This window comes from Grampus griseus (assembly GCF_964374135.1).
Source record: "Grampus griseus genome assembly, chromosome: 2".
Taxonomy (NCBI): Eukaryota; Metazoa; Chordata; class Mammalia; order Artiodactyla; family Delphinidae; genus Grampus; species Grampus griseus.
Window position 1 is genome coordinate 135117245 of NC_139018.1, and position 14583 is coordinate 135131827.

General features: G+C 41.0%; 1 protein-coding gene across 6 annotated transcripts in view; it reads left to right on the forward strand.

Moving 5' to 3' along the window:
* Positions 1 to 261: 261 nt before the first annotated feature.
* AKAP13 (A-kinase anchoring protein 13) overlaps positions 262 to 14583 on the forward strand; it is a gene marked incomplete at its 5' end in the record, with an annotated part of 342651 nt that continues 328329 nt past the window's right edge. For all 6 annotated transcript variants that reach the window (XM_082649215.1, XM_082649216.1, XM_082649217.1 and 3 more), the window contains one exon: positions 262 to 457. The remainder of the gene's footprint in view (positions 458 to 14583) is intronic.

Below are 14583 nucleotides of genomic sequence, written 5' to 3' on the forward strand. Positions count from 1 at the left end.
CTTTGCCGCAGCGATGCAGCTGCGGTCAACCTCAGCCTTCCTTAGCAACCCGAGGGGACCGCCCAGGTGTCTTCCTATTGGTCTCACGGAGCTTGATGGGCAGCTCTGCTGTGCAACCCCGGCTCGCGGCCCCCGGCTCCGCGCTTACTCACAGGAGAGCTCGTAGGCGTTACGGCCCTTCCCGGGTGCCCCGCCCATCCCCGAGTAGCTTGTGGCGCATGCGCGGGCTCGTTGAGGCTGTGTGTAGGGACAGCAGGGAGCCGGAGCCGCTGAGGTGAAGCTCCTAGGCTCCGCCGAGGTCGCCGCGCCCTCTCCTCGCCTCTGCCGCCGCACTTTCAAGCCGTTGCCACCACCACGGCCTTTGCCGCCGGAGGAGCGGCCGCCTATTGTCTTTCTCCGCGGCGAAGGTGCGGAGCTGCTCCGGCTCGGCCCGCGGGGGAGCCCCGGGCGCCTCACGGTGAGAGCGCAACTTAGTTGGCGGAGTTGGGGGAAGTTTTGTGATTTGAGGAGGGGTCGCGGGTGGGGAGCGCGGGGCCCTCCCCCAGCGGCCGGTCCTCCGGCGGGGGCCGGAGCGGGGGTCCGGGGCTGCGGGGGCTGGGCAGGGGCGCGCGGGCGGGGATGAATGGGCGGCGCGGGAGCGCTCCCCGGCTCTGCGGCCCCCGCCTCCCTCCGCGGCCCCCTTCACGCATTGTCTGCCCCGGGGCCGCGGCGCGCCTTGCCGCTCCCGCAGCCCAACTTCGGGGCCGCCTCCACTCCCGGAGTGGGGGGCACGGCCGCCATGCCCCTTCAGGTGCCTGGACCCCCGGCCTTGCCCGGTCGGCTCCTATGGGAGCGGGGGCCACGGTAGCAGCTGCGGCTGCCCCACGGGTCCCTTCCGTCCGGGAGTCGGCGAACAAGTGCTGCGGCCGCGAGGGAGCGGCTCTCGGGGGCCGGCGCGAGCGGTAAACACGCCGGGCCTTACCCGCCTTAGGGGGGCGCTCTCAGGGCCTGTTCCCGGGGGCGCGGCCGGGGCACCCGCGCGGGTCGGAGACGTGCAGCCCGAGGGGACCCGCTTTGGGACCGTGCCATGGGCTCAGCTCTGTTGAGTTCAGATGCAAACATACTTTGAGACCAAACCAAACTTTTTTTTGGATAAATATGGCTATTGAACCCCTCTCCCTTCCCCCCGTTCCCCCCCCCCCCAAAGTCAACTCGTATGTTAAGATTTTAAAATAAATGTGGGGGAAATCCTCAAGAGTTTTTCTATCAGAAAAAAGGATTGGCTTTTTTTTTTTTTAACTAGTTCTTACAGCAAAATGATTCCGTCACATTTAAGTTTCTAGATCTTACTGTGAACTCAGGAGTTAACAATGTAAGTTGGATTGAGCAATATTTTGGTGTTCGTCTTAACTTTTACACTCCTCAGTGAAGTTATTTTGAGAGTTTGTTGCCCCAGGCATATAGAACCAAAGGAAAAAGCAGTGTGCCTTTTTTACTTATTCAACAGCCCCCCCCCAGTTTTATTTTCATAAATAACTTTATTTTTTTAAACCGTTGGATTGCCCAGATCAGGATAAATGCTGGCAGTTTTGGAAAGATCATTTTTGCAAGTTTGTAAAGGATCAGCTGTTGTGAGTGATCAGAGTTGTGATCAGAGTTGTGATCAGCTGAGATAAATCATTGTTACAGTCCTGTAGGCTTTCGTGGTCTCTAGGGGATTTGTAGACTGCAAGAAGTACAAGCCTTGTTGTCAAGCTTTGGGTGCATCGGTTCTGCTGAATTCAGTTCATTTGCCTTATGATGTGAGAATGATTCTGTTTAAATCCCCTCGGTGGAACAAGCCTAAATGTCTGTCAGATTGCGTGGTGGAACAAAATGACCAGAATGTGTTCCTATCAGTTGTATATCCCTTTGCCATCTGCTAAATTAACAAGAAAAATTTGAGAAATATGGTGTGGGTCAATATGCATTGATTGGTTTCTCATGCTAAGTGAGTAATGTGAAGTGTTGCCCAGGTTTTCCTGGTTAGGTTGGCCTAATTTTGCTTTGAAAAAGCAACTTACTTCACCTGACAAAGCTAAAGAAAAATGTCCTAATGGCATAAGCTTGTATTTTTAAAGTACAACAAGGTCACTTTTAGGAATCATAATCCTTGCTCTTAGGGCTTTCCTTCCTGGTTGTGTGGTTGTGTGTACTGTGTGTACCTGTGTGTGGGGCGGGACGGTGACAGAGGTTGGAAGGCGTTGTCAGGGAGAGACAAAATGTAAACAAACACTACTTAGAACGTGTGACAAGTAGGCCAGTTGCTTTCCCTCTCTGATAGCATGTTATACATACTTTTGTTTTAGGATTTCTCACACTTCATTTTTTTTGCCTGACTAATAGTAACTGCATATGTAGTATAAATGGACTCCTCTTCTAGCCTGTTAACTCCCTGAGGGCTGTGATGGGTCTTAGCTTTGTGCCTCTGTGCCAGGAAGGAGTCTTAACACAGCTCAGGTGCTCAGGATGCGTTTGAATTGGGTGAAGTGCTTGGTACTTCACCCTAGTGTGGTACCCAGAGAACCACTAACTCTGGGGACTTGTTAAACATGGCAGCTCACTTGTAGATCTGTGATGAAACGTAGTGTACTTTATAAGGATTTCTAACCTTTCTTTTTAACCTGTTAATTACTTCTTGAAAAGAATTGAGGTTTAAATAGTGCGCTATGGATTTCAGAAAGTGGTTCTAATCGAGAAAATTTCTCCCTTTTTTGGTGAAATGATTAAGACTTCTGGACTAATCCATTCACTCCTCTGCCTGTTCATACCTCTGTTGTGAAATGGGGAGGTAGCACAGTTTAGAAGAATGTACATTTTTTGGAATTAGGTAAATTTGAGTTCAAATCCCCACCCTTCCATTGACTAGTTGGGTAGCCTTGAGCAGGTCACTTATCCCCTCAGAGCTTCAGTTTCCTACTGTGTAAGGTATAGTAACATACTTTACAGCATTCTTAGCAATAAATGAAACTATGTGCCGTACTTCATAGTGTGCCAACCGTTAAGTAGGTGCCTGTTACCTGGTAGCTGTAATGACAGTAATTTGGATAATTTTTGTATGAGTTAAAGCATTTTTAGAAGTCTGATGCTTCTGAGCACAGTGGTTTAGCTGTCTGTTTCGTAAAGGGGGAATGCTTCTGAGAATTGAGAGTCTTAAATGCAGTTTTTTAAAGGTGCGGGTTGAGCTGAATGTTAATAGAAAACAGCAGTTTTATCTTCTCAGTCTGCTCTTAGTCTTTGAGTGGGCTTTGCAGAGTGTCTCTGTAGGATAGAACTCTATGCATTTATAGTGTTTAGGAAATCGTTAGAGATGGGTTGTTTTCAACATTTGTAATAGGATATCTGAGTTATTTAGTTCCAGCTTTTCTTCCTTATTTTACCTTAATTTTGAAAAATAACAGGAATCGATTATGACTACGTTTCTCAAACTTGATTAAGATGGGACTGGACTGTGGGTTAATATAGCAGTAGTACAATTCAGAGACTTGAGCAAATCATTTACTTCCCCTTCAAGATAACACTTTTGAAGGTGCCACCATTTGTGGAAGGAAACAGTGATTTAAATCAGTTATTCCAGCTTTGTTTAGAATATTCAGAATACCAAGTGGAATAAATACATTCTAGAAATATTAACCTGTCATGGACATTTCTGTATATTGAATCTCATCTTTCCATTTATTTTCTTATAAAATAAGGGCAAAAAGTTAACCATGAAGGATTGTAGTAAACCTTTAAAAATTATATTTGACCAGACTCACGTATTGAGGAAAAAAAGTCGACAAAGCTAGATGAACACACTTGGACTTTTGATAATCCCCTCTTTTAAAGTTAACATTGAAGTGTGCTTGAATAAACTTGGTTATTACTGATGGGGACAGGCATTCATTCAGAAGCAGTGCTCCTGAGTCACTGTCGGGCTGTCTTACCCCACTGTAAGTGGGGGAAGAGGAAGAAGCTGTTCGTGGAAGGAAGTTTGTTTCATTCATATGTCTTCACATTTATGGTCTTGTGGTCCACCTCTCGGTTGACTGGGACATATAAGTAGAAGATGGGTAGATAACCCATATTTGTCAGTCCTTGCTCAGAGAATGGACCAGTAGACCTGATACTGAGATACTGTGATTGTTACGAATACTTGTGTGGGACAATGGTGTGTTTTCCTTTTTTACCTCTTCAGAGCTGTGTTCAGAGCGTGGGGAAGGTGTGGATATCAGTGTGTGTGATGTGGGTATTGGGATGGGGAGAAGGAGATGGTGTGAGGGATTTACAATTTATGTCACTCTGTAGGCTCTTCTATTAGAAATCAGTCCTTTTGATATTTATTATTATTTATTTTGGCTGTGCCGGGTCTTAGTTGCGGCATGAGGACTCTAGTTGCGGCATGAGGACTCTAGTTGCGGCATGTACGTGGGATCTAGTTCCCCGACCAGGGATCGAACCTGGGCCCCCTGCATTGGGAGTGCAGAGTCTTACCCGCTGGACCAACAGGGAAGTCCCAGAAATCGGTCCTTTTGAATTTTCACTTATGATCCTATCTTAAGCCCATATTTGGCCACAAAAATAGTCTTTACCACTTCAAAAGGCTAGTTATTCCTGAATGGTTAGGAATTAAGTATGTCACACTGTAATGAATTAGTCTTTTAGACAGCCAAAGATGTCAAGCAAGAGAACAGCACCTAGGAGCTATGTAGAGTTTCACAAACCCAAGATAACTCTCCGATGGTGATGTCTACTGAAGGCATATGATACGGGGCCACATGGCTGACTTCACATCCGAACTTCGCCAATTATTGGCAGTGTGTCCTTGAGCAGGCCACTTCATCTGTCTCAGACTTAGTATCCTTACTTATAAAATAAGAACAAATTTGATATTGTCATCCTACCTACTACCACTACTGTCATGAGAAACGCTCGAGATAAAGCACTATAGAGATGCTTTGTCATTTTGTAGTTTTGTTGGTTGGCTACTGGTTTGGATAAAATTCAAATCCTAGTCTATAAAAGGAGAAAACATCCAACTAAGTTTATTGGTTTTTCTTTATAAATATTATACCATTTCTGTTGCCATTCTCCTTACTTGTGAAAATGGATACTTCTTACTTTTGGCTCTTCTCAGATTTGCTTTTATAACATATTTGTCATGGAGTATTTTTCTAAACTCAGTGCTTGCTGTGAGACCCAAGTTACTCTGAAATCACAGGAACTGACATTGGATGCCAGTGCTTGAAGTCAGGTGAAACCACAGTAAACAGTGAACAAAGAATGTCAGAATGTTTCAGAAGAGTACAAAAGAAGCTAGTGTAGTTGTCTGATCTTTACTGACTCATTTTCTTAAATTATTTTTTAAAAGCTTAAAAAATGAGGGAGTGTGCCTCTTATGTGCCAGATGTTATACTATGTGTCTTACATACATTTATTTCATTTTTGAAACCAACGTATGAAGCAGGAATTATTAACCCATTTTAAGGGGAGGAAACACCCTCAAAAGTGATTTGACAGGGGTCACATAGTTGTTAAATTTTTGGTGCTAAAATTTGAACTCAGATTATTCTGGCTCCAAAGGGCATGTTTTTCACATCATTGATGCTGTCACCTGAAAAGAGTACATTTTTAAACAAATCAGGTTTACTGAGTTATTGTTTATATGATAAAATGCACCCATTTTAACTATATGGAGTTTGATGAGTTTTGACAAATGTATCCATGCATGTAACTTAACACAATCAAGGTATAGAATGTTTCCATCACTCCAGAAAGTTCCCTTTCTGCTTTCCAGACAGTTCTGCCTTCAGCCCTCACCCTGCTGCCTACCTTGCTATAGGCAACCACTACTCTGCTCTCTGTCACTAGAGTTTTGTCTGCAAACTATGGCCCTCAGGCCAATCTGGCCTACTGCCTTTTTTTTTTTTTTTGGTTTATAACAAAGTGAATCAGCTGTACATATATATATACCCCATATCTCCTCCCTCTTGCATCTCTCTCCCACTCTCCCTATCCCACCCCTCTAGGTGGTCACAAAGCACCGAGCTGATCTCCCTGTGCTATTCGACTGCTTCCCACTAGCTAGCAATTTTACATTTGGTAGTGTATATGTGTCCATGTCACTCTCTCACTTCGTCCCAGCTTACCATTCCCCCTCCCCGTGTCCTCAAGTCCATTCTCCACGTCTGTGTCTTTATTCCTGTCCTGGCCCTAGGTTCTTCAGAACCGTCTTTTTTTTAGATTCCATAAATATGTGTTAGCATACGGTATTTGTTTTTCTCTTTCTGACTTCACTCTGTATGACAGACTCTAGGTCCACCCACCTCACTACAAATAACTCAATTTCGTTTCTTTTTAGGGCTGAGTAATATTCCATTGTATATATGTGCCACATCTTCTTTATCCATTCATCTGTCGATGGACATTTAGGTTGCTTCCATGTCCTGGCTATTGTAAATAGAGCTGCAATGAACATTTGTTTTTTAATAAATAAAGTTTTATTGGGGCATAGCAGTGCTCCTTTGTTTACATATTGTCTGTGACTGCTTTGGTGCTACACTGACAGAACAGTTACGAGAAGCCCTGTGGTCCACAAAGCAGAACATATTTACTATCTCACTTTTTAGAGAAAAAGTTTGCTAATCCTTGTTCTACATAACCAAATATAATAACACCTAAAATATGAACAATTCTATAGAAGTATTCAGTGCATATTCAACTTTCCCTATTTGTCCTCCATATATCTTTTTATAGTTGATTAAAATTTATAAAAAAAGGATAATATTCCATTGTGTGTGTATTGGGCACTTGGTTTGTTTCCATTTCTTGGCTCTGGTAAATAGTGCTGCTATGAACATTGGGGTGCATGTATCTTTTTGAATTGGAGTTTTAAACTTTTTGAATTAGAGTTGATTGCTTTCTTATTATTGCCCCATCTGAGAGTGCAAAGACTTGCCCCTGTATTTTCTCCTAGAATTTTTATAATTCAGAGGGTTTTTTTTGGTTTTTTTTTTTTAGTTTTATTTCTTTTCCAATTTGTATTCCTTTTGTTTGTTTTTCTTCTCTGATTGCCGTGGCTAGGACTTCAAAAACTATGTTGAATAATTGTGCCGAGAGTGGACATCGTTGTCTTGTTCCTGATCTTAGAGGAAATGCCTTCAGTTTTTCACCATGAGAATGATGTTTGCTGTGGGTTTATCGTATATGGCCTTTATTATGTTGAGGTAGGTTCCCTCTGTGCCCACTTTCTGGAGAGTTTTTATCATAAATGGGTGTTGAATTTTGTCAGAAGCTTTTTCTGCATCTATTGAGATGATCATATGGTTTTTATTCTTCAATTTGTTAATATGGTGTATCACATGAATTGATTTGCGTATATTGTAGAATCCTTGCATCCCTGGGATAAATCCCACTTGATCATGGTGTATGATCCTTTTAATGTGTTGTTGGATTCTGTTTGCTAGTATTTTGTTAAGGATTTTTGTATCTATATTCATCAGTGATACTGGTGTGTAATTTTCTTTTTTTGTAGTACCTTTGTCTGGTTTTGGTATCAGGGTGATGGTGGCCTCATAGCATGAGTTTGGGAATGTTCCTTCCTCTGCAATTTTTTGGAAGAGTTTGAGAAGGATGGGTGTTAGCTCTTCTCTATATGTTTGATAAAATTCACCTGTAAAGCCATCTGGTCCTGGACTTTTGTTTGTTGGAAGATTTTAAATCAGAGGTTCAATTTCAGTGATTGTGATTGGTCTGTTCATACTTTCTATTTCTTCCCGGTTCAGTCTCGGAAGGTTATACATTTCTAAGAATTTGTCCATTTCTTCCAGGTTGTCCATTTTATTGGCATAGAGTTGCTTGTAGTAGTCTCTTAAGATGCTTTGTATTTCTCTGGTGTCTGTTGTAACTTCTCCTTTTTCATTTCTAATTTTATTGATTTGAGTCCTCTTTTTCTTGATGAGTCTTGCTAATGGTTTATCAATTTTATCTTCGCAAAGAACCAGCTTTTAGTTTTATTGATCTTTGTTTCTATTTCATTTATTTCTGCTCTGATCTTTATGATTTCTTTCCTTCTACGAACTTTGGGTTTTGTTGGTTCTTATTTCTGTAGTTCCTTTAGGTATAAGGTTAGATTGTTTATTTGAGATTTTTCTTGTTTCTTGAGGTAGGCTTGTACTGCTATAATCTTTCCTCTTAGAACTGCTTTTGCTGCATCCCATAGGTTTTGGATCATTGTGTTTTCATTGTCATTTGTCTCTAGGTATTTTTTGATTTCCTCTTTGATTTTTTTAGTGATCCCTTGGTTATTTAGCACTGTATTGTTTAACCTCCATGTGTTTGTGTTTTTTACATTTTTTTCCCCCTGTAATTGATTTCTAATCTCATAGCATTGTGGTCACAAAAAGTGTTTGATATGATTTCAGCTTTCTTAAATTTACTGGTTCGTGACCCAAGATGTGATCTATCCTGGAGAATGTTCTGTGCGCGCTTGAGAAGAAAGTGTAATCTGCTCTTTTTGGATGGAATGTCCTATAAATATCAATTAAATCTATCTGGTCTGTTGTGTCATTTACAGCTTGTGTTTCCTTATTCATTTTCTGTTTGGATGATCTGTCCATTGGTGTAAGTGAGGTGTTAAAAGTCCCCCAGTATTGTTGTGTTACTGTCGATTTCCTCTTTTATAGCTGTTAGTAGTTGCCTTACATAATGAGGTGCTCCTATGTTGGGTGCATATATATTTATAATTGCTGTCTCTTCTTCTTGGATTGATCCCTTGATCATTATATAGTGTCCATCCTTGTTTCTTGTAACGTTCTTTATTTTAAGGTCTATTTTATCTGATGAGTATTGCTACTCCAGCTTTCTTTTGATTTCCATTCACATGGAATATCTTTCTCCATCCCCTCACTTTCAGTCTGAATGTGTCCCTAGGTCTGAAGTGGGTCTTTTATAGACAGCATAAATATGGGTCTTGTTTTTGTGTCCATTCAGTGATCCTGTGTCTTTTGCTTGGAGCATTTAATCCATTCACGTTTAAGGTAGTTATCAATATGTATGTTCCTATTACCATTTTCATAATTGTTATGGGTTTGTTTTTGTAGGTCCTTTTCTTCTCATGTTTTCTTCTTAGAAAAGTTCCTTTAGCATTCGTTGTAAAGCTGGTTTGGTGGTGCTAAATTCTCTTAGCTTTTGCTTGTCTGTAAAGCTTTTGATTTTTTCGTCGAATCTGAATGAGATCCTTGCCAGACAGAGTAATCTTGGTTGTAGGTTCTTCCCTTTCATCACTTTAAATATATCATGCCACTCCCTCTGGCTTGTAGAGTTTCTGCTGAGAAATCAGCTGTTAACCTTATGGGAGTTCCCTTGTATGTTATTTGTCATTTTTCCCTGGTTGCTTTCAGTAATTTTTCTTTGTCTTTAATTTTTGCCAATTTGATTACTATGTGTCTCAGCGTGTTTCTCCTTGTGTTTCTCCTGCCTAGGACTCTCTGCGCTTCCTGGTGTTGGGTGGTTATTTCCTTTCCCATGTTAGGGAAGTTTTTGACTATAATCTCTTCAAATATTTTCTCAGGTCCTTTCTCTCTCTTCTCGTCCTGGGACCCCTATAATGCTAATGTTGATGCGGTTAATGTTGTCCTAGAGGTCTCTTAGGCTGTCTTCATTTCTTTTCATTCTTTTTTCTTTGTTCTGTGGCAGTGAATTCCACAATTCTGTCGTTCTTCTGCCTCAGTTATTCTGCTATTGGTTCTTTCTAGTGTATTTTTTCATTTCAGTTATTTTATTGTTCATCTCTGTTTGTTTGTTCTTTAATTCTTGTAGGTGTTTGTTCTTTAATTCTTCTAGGTCTTTGTTAAACATTTCTTGCATCTTTTCTATCTTTGCCTCCATTCTTTTTCTGAGATCCTGTGTCATCTTCAGTATCATTATTCTGAATTCTTTTTCTGGAAGTTTGTCTATCTCCATTTCATTTATTTGTTTTTCTGGGGTTTTATCTTGTTCCTTCATCTGGTACATAGCTGTCTGCCTTTTCATCTTGTCTTTTGTGAATGTGGTTTTTGTTCCACAGGCTGCAGGATTGTCGTTCTTCTTCTGCTGTCTGCCTTCTGCTATAATTCCGAATTTTACATTTAGGTTTATGAATCACTTTGAGTTATTTCTTCAAGGGATGCAAAGTGTGGATTGAGATTTATTTTTTTTGCATATGGGTGTTTAGTTGTTCCAGTAGTTTTTTTTGAAAATACATCTTTCTCTATTGAATTACCTTTGTACCTTTGCTGAAAGCCAGTTGATCATATATGTGTGGGTCTGTTTCTGTATTCTGTTCCATTGATCTGTGTCTTTCATTTTTCCATTACCACACTCTTGATTACTGTAGTTTTATACTAAGTCTTGAAATCAGGTAGTATGAGTTCTCTAATTGTGTTATTTTTCAGAATTGTTTTTGAGTATTATAGGTGCTTTGCCTTTCCAAGGACATTTTATTTATTTATTTTAATTTTTAATTAATTAATTAATTTATATCTGTTTATTTTTTGGCCGCATCACGTGGCTTGTGGGATCCTAATTCCCCGACCAGGGGTCAAACCCAGGCTCTCGGCAGTGAAAGCACGGAGTCTTAACCCCTGGACCACCAGGGAATTCCCTCAGGTACATTTTAGAATCAGCTTGTTGATATATATAAAAAATCCTGCTGAGATTTTTGATTGGCATTGCATTGAATCTGTAAATTACTTAGGGGAGAATTGACAGCTTAATGATATTGAATCATGAACATGTTATATTTATTTACTTAGACCTTTCTTGACGTTTTTATTAGTGTTTTGTAGTTTTTTTTTTTTTTTTTTTTGCGGTACGCAGGCCTCTCACTGTTGTGGCCTCTCCCTTTGCGGAGCACAGGCTCTGGACGTGCAGGCTCAGCGGCCATGGCTCACAGGCCCAGCTGCTCTGCGGCATGTGGGACCTTCCCGGACGGGGCATGAACCCGTGTCCCCTGCATCGGCAGGCAGACTCTCAACCACTGCGCCACCAGGGAAGCCTGTAGTTTTTAATAAATGGATCTTGCACATATTTTGTAAGATTAGTATGTATTTCATGCTTTCTGGTGCTCTTGTAAATGATGCTTTTAAAATTTCAGTTTCCAGTTGTCCATTGCTAGTATGTAGAAATAGGATTGAATTCTGTATGCCGACCTGGTGTCTTAAAACCTTGCTAAACTCACTTGGGATCTTCTTTATAGACAGTAATGTCAGTGGCCAATACAGGAAGTTTGATTTCTTCCTTTGTAGTCTGTATGTTTATTTCTTTTTCTTGCTTTATTGAACTGGCTAGGACACCCAGTATGATGTTGACGAGGAGTTTTGAAAGTGGACATCTTTTCCTGATGTTAGGGGGAAAACATTTGTGTTTCACCATTAACATGATGATCTTTATAGTTTGTTTGTTTTTGTAGTAGTAAAGATGTCCGTTATCAAGTTGAGAAAGTTCTGTTTCTAGTTTGCTGAGAGTTTTTGTCATGAATGGATACTGAATGTTGTCACAGGCTTCTGCATGTATTGAGATGATCATACGTTTTTTCTTCTTTACTTTGTAGATATGGTGAATTGCACTGATTTTTGAATGTTGAACTAGCCTTGTATTCCTTTGGTAATCCTCAGTTGGTCATGATGTATTTTTTAAAAATCTCTTTACTATTTATTTATTTTGGCTGTGCCAGGTCTTAGTTGTGGCATGTGGGCTTCTTAACTAAGAAGCATGCATGTGGGATCTAGTTCCCCAGCCAAGGATCGAACCCAGATCCCTTGCACTGGCTAGGAGTGTGGAGTCTTACCCCCTGGACCACCAGGGAAGTCCTCATCATGATGTATTTTTATATATTGTTGGATTCAATCTGCTATTGACTGTTTTTTATTTCTTCCATTTGTTTATGTTCATTAAAAAAACAATTCTTGGTCATATGTATAATGTTCATATAATAGTTGTTAAAGTTCCTGTTCATTAATTCCATTATTTCTTTCTATGGGCTGATTTCTTTTTCCCCCCCGTCTTGGGTCACATCATTTTGTAATTTCTTGTTAGATCCTAGAAATGGTGAATTTTAAGTTGTTGACTGCTGTTGATTGGTCTAAGATAGACCAACCCTAACTCTTGTCCTTTTACTCTAAGGCTTATTTTACCCCATTACTAAGGCCTGAAGCCTCCGTAGTTTCCATTGAAGAATGAGATGTTCTCTGCTCTGGGTGGTCAGAATATGAATGTCTGCCAGCCCTGTGTGAGCTCTGGGGTAATGTAGCATATAGTTCTTGGGTCATTCTTTGCCTACCTTTGTAGATTTTTTTACAGTATGTACACATGGCTTATTATTCAGTATTAGACTCAAGCAGGCCTCTGTGCTGATTTCTGGAGATCCTTCTTCATGCAACTCCTTCCTTTCTAGTACTCTGCAGTTTTTAGGTTCCTGAGCCTTCTCATACTCTTTGACTTCTTAGCTTGAGAAAACCACCATGGTCTGCTTGGGCTCCTCATTGCAGGTGGTCCAGCATGTGACTCCAGGCTGAGAAAGCTGGTGTACTTGTGGGGTTCACCTCATCTCTTCCCTTTGCTAGGGATTGCAGTCCTGTGCTGCTGGTTGTCCAGAAGCTAAAAGATGTTGCCTCATATATTTTGTTCATTTTTCTGGTTGTTGGAGGGTGGGGTGTGTGGCAGGATAAGTCTAGATCCAGTTACTCCATCATGGTTGGAAACTGAAATCCCTTGGAAGAGTATACTTTATTGATGGTGCTCAAAGTCTCGTTATAGGATTCTTCAAGTCTTTGTGGGTGTAAATATCAAAGAAATGTTTGTTAAATGTTTACTGCCTGTAGCTAGCCCTTACTCTGTAGGTAATACAGAAAAAGTAGATATCTTCTAGTTGAAGAGGTATGTACATAGTACATACATGAGATTAATCAAAGATGTGAAATGCTCTAGTGATGAGCAGAAAGAGAAAGGTCACTGTGGTCTGATATTTTCTTATAGAAATGTTTTCCTTTACATTTTTGTTTCTTAGCCTGTGTTTATAATTCCCTTTTATGACACAGGATGAAGTGGGTCAGTGGGTAGAGTATTGGCTCTTTCATATGCATTTGGTGACTTATTTGCTCTGTGGCTTTAGGTAAATTTTTAGTCTCTGAAACTCAGTTTTCTCATTTGTAAAATGGGCATGTGACATACCTTGTAGGGTTGTTTGTTATTCAACACATATTTGGGTGCTTTCTGTACATCAGGCACTGTGCTAGGTGATGAGAGTTCAGTGACAAATAAAACGTAGTTGTTGCCATCAAAGGGCTGACGTTTTAGCGAGAGAAGCAGAACACAAACAGGTAAAAAACAACTTTGGTGAGGTCTGGTTTTGGTAATTGTAGGAAGAATATGAAGATTATTAGCAAAAATTGGGGAGGTCAAACAATACCTTTCTGAGGAGATGAGATTTGAGAGAGACCTGAAGGAAGTGAAGAGAGCAAACCACCTGAAGGTCTCTGGATGTTCCAAGTCGAAGGAGCGTCAAGGGCAAAGAGCTTGAGGTGGGAGTGTGAACAGGGAGGCTAAGGATGGGGCGAGAATAATAGGAGATAACGTATATGTACGTAGGGGCTTGGTCGAATAGGCTTTTAAGTAAGATGGCAAGCAGCTGAAGGATTTGAGCAAGGAATGACAAGAGCTGATTTAGGTTTTGAAAGTTTCACTCTGAGTGTGGGGAGCAGGAGGTGGAAACAGCGAGGCTAGTTAAGAGTTTTACACTAGCCCAGTCTAGAGCATATGGTGGCTTGGGTTAGGGTGTGGCAGTGAAAGTCTGAGAAGGTTGGAACCTATGTTCCTGTGAAGATAGAACTGATAGGATTACTTATGGATTGGGAAAAGGTGTTGAGCAAAGAAGGCAAGCAAGGATGATTCCTAGGTGTTATGGACAGCTGGGTGAATGGTGGTGTGGTTTCCTGAGTGGAAGAAGTGAAGCGGTTTTGTGGCGAGGAAGAAGTTGATTTTACTTCTGGACATGATAAGTTTGAGATCTGTGAGACTTTTAAGTGAAGATACTAGTAAGCATTTGGAGGTGCAGACCTGGAGTTGAGGGCTGAAGGCTGGACTGGATTTACAAAGTAGAGAATTGTAGCTTGAGAAGGGAGGGTGGGGGTTATTGTGGGAATTAGGGATATCTAAAGCTCTTGGCACATAGTAGGGCAACATGGTGTGGTAGCTAGTAATAATAATGATAGTGGTAAAAAACAACAGCAACGACAACAACTGGGTATGACTAAGAGCTAGATATAAAAGAAGCAAGATGGTAGTGACCAAAAACAGCACCTTGTGTCAGTGTTAGTTAGGACTCCAAACCTGCTGAAAACTTTTCTCCTCTGAGCACGATAAAAGTAACATCAGTGAAAACTGTTGTACATTTTCCGTCTCTATATCAGTGATCTTCAGATGTGATTCAGGGATGTCATTACGTGTAGTGTACACACAGTACACAAGATAGTTTGGGAGGAGGCTGTTGCAAAGTGTTAACTGTAGTTTCGTTTGAGGAGTGAGATGATGGTAGAGTGTCTTTTGATC